The 9758-nt window shown below is 44.5% G+C and overlaps 1 protein-coding gene across 5 annotated transcripts in view; it reads right to left on the reverse strand.

The window, feature by feature from the left end:
- Nucleotides 1-9244, reverse strand: part of ZC3H12C (zinc finger CCCH-type containing 12C) — a 45439-nt gene extending 36195 nt beyond the window's left edge. Inside the window, exons 1-2 of one of the 5 annotated variants that reach the window (XM_065678627.1) lie at nucleotides 9102-9129; nucleotides 6736-6873 (exon numbers count right to left, since the gene is read on the reverse strand). The gene's annotated coding sequence lies outside the window, so the exon portion shown is untranslated. The other 4 variants (XM_065678626.1, XM_065678628.1, XM_065678625.1 and 1 more) reach the window with 4 other exon arrangements.
- Nucleotides 9245-9758: the final 514 nt, after the last annotated feature.

Raw genomic sequence — 9758 nt, forward strand, 5'->3', positions numbered from 1 at the left:
AAAGGGTCTATCGTATTTTTACACACTTGGCCAAAGAAATTCAAGAAAACTCATCCTGCAGTTCAGCTACTTCGATGCTGGGCTTTCCAGCTTCACTGGGAAGTTTTAAGGGGTCTGCAAGCCAGAAAACACAGAAACCCTCTGCCATTCGCTAAGATGGCTGTTGAGCAACTGTTCTCATCTACACCAAGGCAGTGTGAATATGCTGCTGATTGTGCAACAAATGGGGGAACGGTGTTTGCTTTAGAATTCCTGCTGGAGGGCACTCTATTTAATTTCTTTCTTAATTTTATTATTTATGAATTGAAGCAGAGACACCAAGATACAAAGCACTCTAGGAAAAGAAAGAGTTTCCAGCAATACATGTTCAATTTGATCTCTTCCCACTTCTAGAATGAGTCACGCTGTCTGGATGCTTTCTGAGCATGACAATTTGAACTGTCTAATTAACTTTCCCTGTGACAATATTGGGTGGCCAGACAATGCCTACAACTGTACGAAGTGTACGCCGTCATGCTTAGCAAAGTACTTTTATTCAAATTTGTTCTGTCAGAAGAAAATCCTCTAACAAAACTAACACGGTTATGTGAAAGAAAAAAGTATTCTCTTCATTTAAATACAAATTTAAGAGACTTAGCTAGTCAACCTAACATCTTTTATCTGTGCCACAGACTATTATTAAGAGTTTGAAAGGCTTGTCAGAGGAAAATAGGCCTCTCAAACTGTCTAGCGACATGGCCAGGTTGTGTTTCAGGTCATGCTGCTGGCAACAGAGCTCCATAATCTCCAGGGTTCCTGGACGGAGTTCAAGGTGTTGGTTGGACTCTGTGTCGCCCTAAATGGCTTCATAGGGTTATGCTTGTTTCAGAGACAATTCCTGTGCCTGTACCACACGGCTGCAGTTGTCATTTTGGACTGAAGCCGTCTGCAAGAGAGCTGCCAGCAGCGGATTTTCTGCAAGACTTTCAGCCTTGCCATTTACTCTCTACTGGGATGAAAGAGACAGAAAATACATTAAGGTCCAATTTTTTACCTAGATTTAGTAAGTTAAGAATCAGGGAAGAAAAAGATGGTCATGCAGTGTGTTGAGACACACTTAGTGTAGGATTATTTCTTACTTTCTTGGAAAGCTTTTAACAGACCTGACAAGTAGCAGCAATAGCCAGATCTTACAGAAAGTGGGTTACTGTAGCTGCAAATCTAAGTTAAAAAATAAATAGGGAAAAAAAAATAGCTACACAGAAGTCTATCTTACTACCGGTCATTTAGGTAAGGCTTTCCTTCAGATTTACTGAACTCAGGAGAGACTACCAGGAAGCCCCAAACTGTACTATGTACTGGCTTTGAAATCCTGGTATTTTGTAAGTTACTAAAACAGCTTGCTCATTTTTGTTTAATAACCTTATATGTCAAAAAAGAGACAAACTGTTAGTGATTTCACATAATTTTTGTAGGTCTTCAGAATCCAAGAGTCATTTCATCCTGAGCTCAGAAACCTGCAACTTTTAAAGTAGAAATTAGTATCACAGACCAAATTTCCTTACATTTAGTCTCCATCAATATTTTTTCTTCTTTTTTCTTTTTTTTTTCCTTAAGTTGGAAAACCGACTAGATTTTAGTAACATGCATACCTGTAGATTCCTTCATTAAGGTTAGTATTTCAAGCCCATTTTGGCCCCCCGAGTTCACATTCTGCTTTTCAGAGTCCCACCTTGTCATGAAGTTAGATCTGATGATGACAGATGCAAATGGGAAGGCTTCATTCAGAACTATTAACATTTAGAATAATTTAGTTTAGAAGGTATCTCCTGATATCAGCTAGTCCAACAAACCCCCAGCTCAACACAGGGTCACCTACAGTATGTTGCTCAGCACCTTTTCCAAGTCAGCTTCTGAGCAACATCCCCAGGCACACACCCCAGTGTTTAAATATCCTCATGGTGACATTTCTCTTCATCTCCAGCCAGAATATCTTCATTGTAACTTGCAACTGCTGTCTCTTGGGTTTTTTGCTCCATGCCTCTGAATACTTTGTTTTCTCCATACCCTCATATTATGCAGCTGAAGACAGCATTAAGATCCCCCTTAGTCTTCTCTTAGTAAGGCTGAGCAAACTCAGCTCTCCTAGTAGTCTCTCCTTGCACATGATGTACTTCACCCCCCCGATCATCCTGGTAGCAGTGCACTTGACTTGCTCCATGAAGTCAAGTGTCTTCACCTGTCCTTTATAGACCAAAACTGGACAGAGTGTTCCAAAGGCAATCTCATCAGTGCCAAAAAGAGGCAAATGATCACTCTGCTTGATCTGCTTGCTATGCTCTTGCTAACACAGCCTATTTGGCCTTATTACCTATTTTTGCAACATCATCTTGCACTTATCAAGGGATGAGGCTTTAATTTCCACAAAAGGATTCCATGTCAGCAGATGAACTAAACTCTATTTACAATGCCCACTGAAGGCATCTGTTTTCAGTCTGCCTGCTATGAACATTCTCTCCCCAGAGCTCCCACAGGCATACCGGTGAGCATATTCAAGCTGCAGATGAACAATTTAAACTGCTCACAGAAGTACATAAAGCACAGCAAGAAAAATCAGCCTTAAGAGGATGATGACGCTTGTTCTCACATTAATGAATTTGCCAGTCTGAGGTCTCTCTTGTGACAGCTCTATATACCAAAAGATAATGGATCTGTAACATACTAATGTCTGAAATGCAGCAAGGTGTCCTGCATGAAATAGAGACTGCTACCACAGCCTCACAAAATGTTGGAGCTGCCAGTTTTATGAAACAAATCAGAGGGAAGACCATCACAAAATACTGAACAAAACTTTAAGGAGAGACTATGCATGGTATCAACAGTATCAAAGCCAAAAAGCACTTATTTTAAGTCTTGAAAAAAGACAGTGTAATTCCACAATGCAAACACATACCAAATCTCTGCGAAGATCTGTAGATTAATTTCTCCCAATTTATCAGGCAAGGGTGGTTTACACCAAGTTTCACTTACAACATAAGTGATGGTCAATTCAGAGAAGGTGGCAGAGAGCTCACAAGAAATAAAGTCACCATATTGAATGAGTCCTGGTAATAAAAACGCTAGCTAGCGGCATCACTGCAACACGTTTACAAGCCATGCAAGTCTTTTGCTAGAACCAGATGAAAATCACATCAATGTATGCATGACACCAGATGTTATTTTCTTCCACACGATGGCTACAATACAAAGCTATTAACACACAAGCAAACAAGTGGCCAGGGAAACAACAGCTGAAGCAGAAAACTCTTGATTTTAATCTTTCAGCAGTGAACACAGGCTGCAGCTCACAACTTCCAAGAAACCCAGACTATAATCCCAACAGCGACAGTTCCAGAAACACTAACAAGCCCAACTCACAGCTCAGCAAGAGTGGCAAAAGCCCAGTTGGCAGCCCAGCAAGAATGGCAGCAGAAGCAGCTGCTAGAGACTCGTGAACCCAGGTGCACAGCCCTGGGCACTTGCACATCTCAGCCCTTCCCTAGCCAGAACAAACCACTTCCAGAGGTGGATCTGACATTACAAATAGTAGCTATTGGAATTACTGCTGAAGGAGAAATCATCTGAGGTTTGAACGTTTTAAAGTGTAAAGGGCTTAGGGGATATGGCTGCACACTATGAGGCTCTCAGACCCTCCACTTATATGAAATGGAGATCTTCACGAAAAGTGTTGATGGTCCTTCTTAAAAGAGAAATGTCTCTCATCAAGGATGGGGCCACGCGTTGATATTGGAAAGATTAAGTAAGATAACTCAGCGACTCAAACATTCGGTTTACAAATGGTGAAGGATTGAAGAAACCTGTCAAGAGTCAGGGCACAAACTATAATGGTGACTAAGAAACCACAGGTATGAGGATTTATACATACCAGCTACTTATGTTAACAGTTTGCAGAACAAAAGGAGACTTAGGAAAGTAGCTCCAGTCAAAGGAAATGCAATCTGTGTCTTTTCCAGCCAATCTCTGCCAAACCACCAAATTTCATTAGTCCTAAGATAAAAGGTCTAAGTCACAGCACAACAGAAATTTTCATCTCATCACAAAACTTCAAAGCCTGATGGGACTGATTCACTGATTTTGCAACTTAACACATCACTTTTTACAGCTCACAGGGGAGGAAATTCACACAAATGATCATTTAAGAACTATCATGACAGTTTTTGTCAGTTAGTAAAGGACTCAAGGATTTAAGACTCTTCCCAGTCTCTGAGATTTACCTACTTGCAGCAAGCAGACTGCTTTTCAGGTATTTGCAATAACCTGCATCACATTTACTGCTTAACACCTCCAGCTTCACTGACTTCCCCAATTTTCTGGCACTCCTCTACAACTTTCAACCACCTCCCAATACATTCCTTTCATACCAAAAGAAATTACTGTATTTCTTCAATTGGGAGGACTATGCATTAAACTCTCCTGCACTCCCAACCATATAATGTCTTGCTTCACCTCTCCCTCCTCTCTCCCCACTGTTTTTTCAAAATACCAACTTCCTATTAAGTGTAATCCTTCCTTCTGAACATAGCTTTAGTTTCCCCACTATCCACCCTCTAGAAAACTGTAATTTTAATACAGAATAAATTTTAAATACTGTGTATAATCTTGCAGAAGTTTTATGTATAGGACATATCTCAAAAGAACTCAGAACCAAATCACTTTAGGCTAAAACAGAGGTATTGGGAGCTGTATTTGTGAGCACATAGCAGCTTTCTACTTTTAAAGGATGGCAGACTCTGGGATGGTCTAGCATTCTGTTTTGCACCTATGTACCCATACACACACACACGTATATGTGCACATATATATACATAAACAGGCATCTCACAGGGAGGAGGATGACGTATGTCAAGTTTTAAAGTGTTACACTGGTATCATAAATCAAGCAAATACAACCTTAAAATGGCAAGGCAGTCAGAAGAGGTAGCCTGACACACGTTGCGAGGCAGCCTGTAACTACAATGGAACAACAATGAATCGTGCAGTTGCAGAGGGTGAGCTTCGTTACTCCCCAGGGCAGACTTTGAAAAGGTCTTGTCCAGACCTTTCCAGTCAGGACAGCCAAAGTACAATTCTCAGAATTAAAGTACTCTTTCAAAACATTCTCTTTCTGCAGCTATGATTCAAGAATGAATGGAGCTTGAATTTATCAAAAAGCTAAAGTAACTCCTTAACTGGGGAATACAATATCCTTGCAGAACGGTGAAGTTGGTGTCAAGTGTCAAGCTCAGCACTTCATACTAGGCAAAATACAATTTGGATTTTTGGTACTGCAAGCTCAGCCTTTTACATAAGAAACATGATCTAACCTGAAGTAATCAATCCTGATAGGTAAAAGAGAAACGCCTTGTTCATCTAAGCAGAAAGCCTCAAGGTTATGAAAACCTCCATCAATTTCTGCTCATCACTAAACAACGTAGTAAGGAACATGCCTTCTGACAGAGCCTCAAGCTGCTACACCAAACCATTTAAAGATGCAAACCTTCACAGTGAAAAATCTCCTCTAACTCTGATATGCAGAGGAAAAAGTATGGAGAGAAAAAATAGTAAAAAAGAAACAAAAAAAAGGAGGAAGGGGACACACACACATAATGTGGGAGAAATGCCTCATAACTCTACCAGGAAAGCAATTATGAGCAGATTACAATTGATTTTCTATCTATGCTAACTGGAAATGACTACAGTTTGAGACCAGGAAGCAAGAAAAATGACTGCTTCTTGTTACACCATCTCACATCTGCTTTTGTTATATTCTGCCTTTAATATATAATTTAGTAACCAAAATGAAGTGTCAATTCTTTCAAGCATAAAAATACGGGTTTGTTCAATTAATGGGCTTCTTGCTTCGAACATATGGTAGAAGCAGTGCATTTACTGTAAATATTTAGTAAGTTTGAAGACAGGAGGCATTTTAAACATAACTATACATATGTAACAAGAGATACAAAGCACCACTATACTTCGTTCTGAGGTCAGAAACATTTCAGTCTCTTGATAGAGACAACTTGCTGCAGAATTTCTTTTTCTTACTTCAGGCACAGTTTTCAGTACCACAAGACAAAACGCGAAGCATTAACTACCTTGATCACTAATAAGGCCACTGGCTAGCTGCCATGGCAACAAACACTACGGAAATGAGTGAATGATGAAATATCTCTTGAATAACTTAAGAAAACCCAACACCTTATCCATGACTTCCTAGCTACATGTGGGACACTGTTTCACAGAACAGCAAAAGCAGCAGAACAGTGTTTACAGGACAGGAAAAAGAGGAGGTTTACACCATAACCTTACACATCATGCATTTTCTAACCTTCCTCTTCCTTACTATAACTCCTTTCTACTCTTTCTTACTACTGCCACTCTCTTTCAAGCACTTCAGTTCTCAAGAATTATTTAAAATACAAACTACAAAGAAATTCATGACTGAAACCTCTTAATTAAAAAATAAAGTGCAACCAGCAAAAAAAAAAAAAAACCCACACAGACTTGAAATGTTCAAGGGCGGATTTGTTTTTTGTTTGCTAGTTTGTTTGTTTTTAAATTACTGTTTCAAGCCAGAAGTTATGGATCTGATGCAGAAAATACCAATAGATTTTATGACTTCTGTAATGAAAGAAGTCAAACTAAATCACACATCTCCTTTATACCGAACACGGAATTGCTTAGCTATAAGCATTTCTGAGTACAACAAAAACTGACCTGAGCCAAGCAAGTTCCTTGTTTCACCTCCTGCTGACTTCAAATTGTCCTTTTCCAGCTTGCTTAAAGACTGTTTTCAACTTCACATAGGATGTATAAGATTTCACAGAAGAAAATCTCATAAGGTTTTCAACTTACCTATATAAAATTGAACAGTAAACAGGTTTCGTCAAATACTGAACTGAATCTCCAATCTCTTCAAGTCTCAACTGCAAGCCTAGTTTTTGTCAAAAGATTAAACAGCTCTGGAATACCACTCATGTTTTTAAAGGTTGGTACAACCCGGAGAATCAGGCAGTGAAATCACTCCACTGGACTGTGCTCAGCTCAGCAGTCAGCCTGAAATGTACAATCTACACAGATGAGTCAAGTCTGGATAATTCCTTCATGCTCTGTCAGGTTGAGAGTATGGGATTTGTTTTTAAATTGCATACCTTTAATAAACTCCACTTCTCTTTGCATTTACAGTACAAGACAACATTTTTAAAGTGTGTTTTGATTTGCAGATGCCTAGAAACATGGTTAGTGAAGCTCTGGCTATCAGGACCTTATAAACAATAACTGCCTTTTGAAAAGAATCACAAGCAGTAAAGGTAAATATTAAGACCACTGAGTTACTGCTGCCCTTTGGAAGTCTAGTGTAGCTATAAAGGTGTAATAACTATGTTGGATTAAAACCATGACTGCAGGAAAATTTGTGGAGAGACAAAATACTTTTAATTGGTTCAACTACTTCCATTAGGGGAAAAGAAAAAAGGTTTCTGAATTCTCAAGACTAGATGACGTAATTAATAAAAAAGGGGGTGGGGAGAGAAAACACAAAAACCTCTCCGTATTTCCCTCGAATAGTTGCAAACGTGCTTTAAGCTAACATAACAAATTCTCTATTCACTACAGTACACACTGTTGAAGAGTAATACTTCACTTGAAGTATCACCAGACAGAAAGTGTAGTTCATTAAGATTTATCTAACACAGTACTGGAAGAAGCAGTAACCATGAACTCACAGGTTCTCACCACGGCAAATGCAAAGTGGCAAGCAGACAATGGAAGAGGAAGGACTCTGTCACTTAGAAAACTCAAACATGCTTAGATAGTTTATTTTCTTTCCAGATCAAAAGACTATGCTACTGCTATTCTAAGCATGCTGTTAATTGCATTAAGAGCCGCAATTATGAATTATGTCTCTGCTTTGCAAACACAGACCAAGAGGACAAGACAAAGTAAACAAGCCATTTCAGTACATCTGCTGCTAAAGTGTGGTCTGCTGTTCAGTGGGATGGATTTACTTGACCCAACTTTCAGCAACACCATCGCTTAAGGGCTATTTGGCCCTACCAAAGCTACCGAAGCAGTCAGGCACCGGAGTGCCAGACAGGGCCACGGCCGGCTGCAAGAGGTGCTGCACAAACACAGCCCAGCAGAGTTTCCTCCCCCGGGGGCATTATAAAATAACGTCACTGCTCCACAAATACAACCGTACATGCCTAGCGCTGTTACGCAGACATGCCTGCAGAGTTAGGTCCAAAACACACAGGTGGATGAAAATTAATTTTAAAGATAAATTGGAACTTAAAAGCCACAGCTAGATCTGAGAATGGTGCAGCCAACGCTTTCAGAGGTTTCTGCCTATTACGGTTTGGTTAAACAGCACAAGCTGCAACTTACGCAGCCGGTTCTTCACCCAAAGTGAAGAGAACGATGACTACTGTTCTCAGAGAATTCTTAAAAACAACCCAACGAAACCAACCCAAACCCAACCCAAATCCAGAAGTCAGAAGCAGGGTAACAGCGGGGTAGACAGAATACCTGAAATAACTTCTAAATCCCTTTTCAGGTCCCCGGTACCCCGGCGCGGGTGTCCCCGGGACAGCGGCAGCTCCGGACAGCCGCGGTCGTGCCCCCGGGCGCAGCCCCCGGGCAGGCCCGGCGCTAGGGTAGGCACTGCCGCTCCCGCCGTGGTCGGCAGCGCCCAGCTCCAGGAAAACTTCCCGCAGGGCCAGGGCCGGCCGCGGGGCCTGCCGAGGAGGGGGGCGCCCGGCGCCAGCCCCCCGGGGCGGCGGGGCAGGGATACGGGGCTGTCGCCTACCTCCCCGCGCAGCACCGGGCGGCCGCGGCTCCTCCGGGCCGCTCAGCGGCCTCCGCCGCCCCGGCGACCTCCGCCGGGCGACCTCGGGGAGGCGCCGGGGGCAGGGCCGGCACCGCAGCCCCGTGTTGACACACGCGCCGGCTCGGCCCCAGCAATGGGCGGCGCCGGGGCGGAAGCGCGGAGCGGGCATTCCCCTCTCCGCCATCGCCGGGGGCAGCCGCGCAGCCCACCCCGCCCCGTCCGGGGCCGGGTCTCCCGCGGCCCCGCCGCCACCCACCTGCAGGCTGCCGGCAGCCGCATGCCGTCAGGAGGGCAGCCCGCCCCTCCGGCGCCGCGGGCGGGAGTAGCGGTGGCGAGGTCGCCGTCGCCTCGCCTGCCGCCGCGCCTCCTCCCGCCGCCCTGCTCATGCCCGCGGCGCTGCGAGGGGCGCCCCGCGAGGCTCTCGGCCGGGCGCCCTGCCCGCCTCCCGCCGCCCTGCCAGGAGGCCGCGCCGCGGCGGCCGGGCGGCACCTGCTGCCGGGGCGCGACGGAGCCTGACGGAGGAACCGCCCGCCCCGGCGCTCGGCCCTTGCGCCGTGAGGGCCCGCCCGCTGCGGCCTGGGCAGCGCTCTGTGGTACCGGGACACGGGTCAGCCGGCGGGTCGTGGGCTCCCGCCGCAGGGAGAGGGCTGCCGTAGTAACGCCCTTCCGAAATGCCCGCCCGTTACCGTCCGCGGCGGGGCTGAGCGGTGTGCCCGGCGGGGAGGAGCTCCTGCCGCTGCCTTGAGATCTCGGGGCGCTTGTGAGCGGTCACTGTTCAGGTCTCCCCACTGCCCCTGGCTTTGCAGATGGACAAAGGGAGGCCGGAGACCTTTCCGTCAAGGCTGATAAACCGGGCCTGTGGCGGGGCTGGTGGAAATCTGAATTTCCGTCCCATGCTCTGTTTAGGAGATGT

The sequence above is a fragment of the Lathamus discolor genome, chromosome 4 (genome assembly GCF_037157495.1).
Source record: "Lathamus discolor isolate bLatDis1 chromosome 4, bLatDis1.hap1, whole genome shotgun sequence".
Classification (NCBI taxonomy): Eukaryota; Metazoa; Chordata; class Aves; order Psittaciformes; family Psittacidae; genus Lathamus; species Lathamus discolor.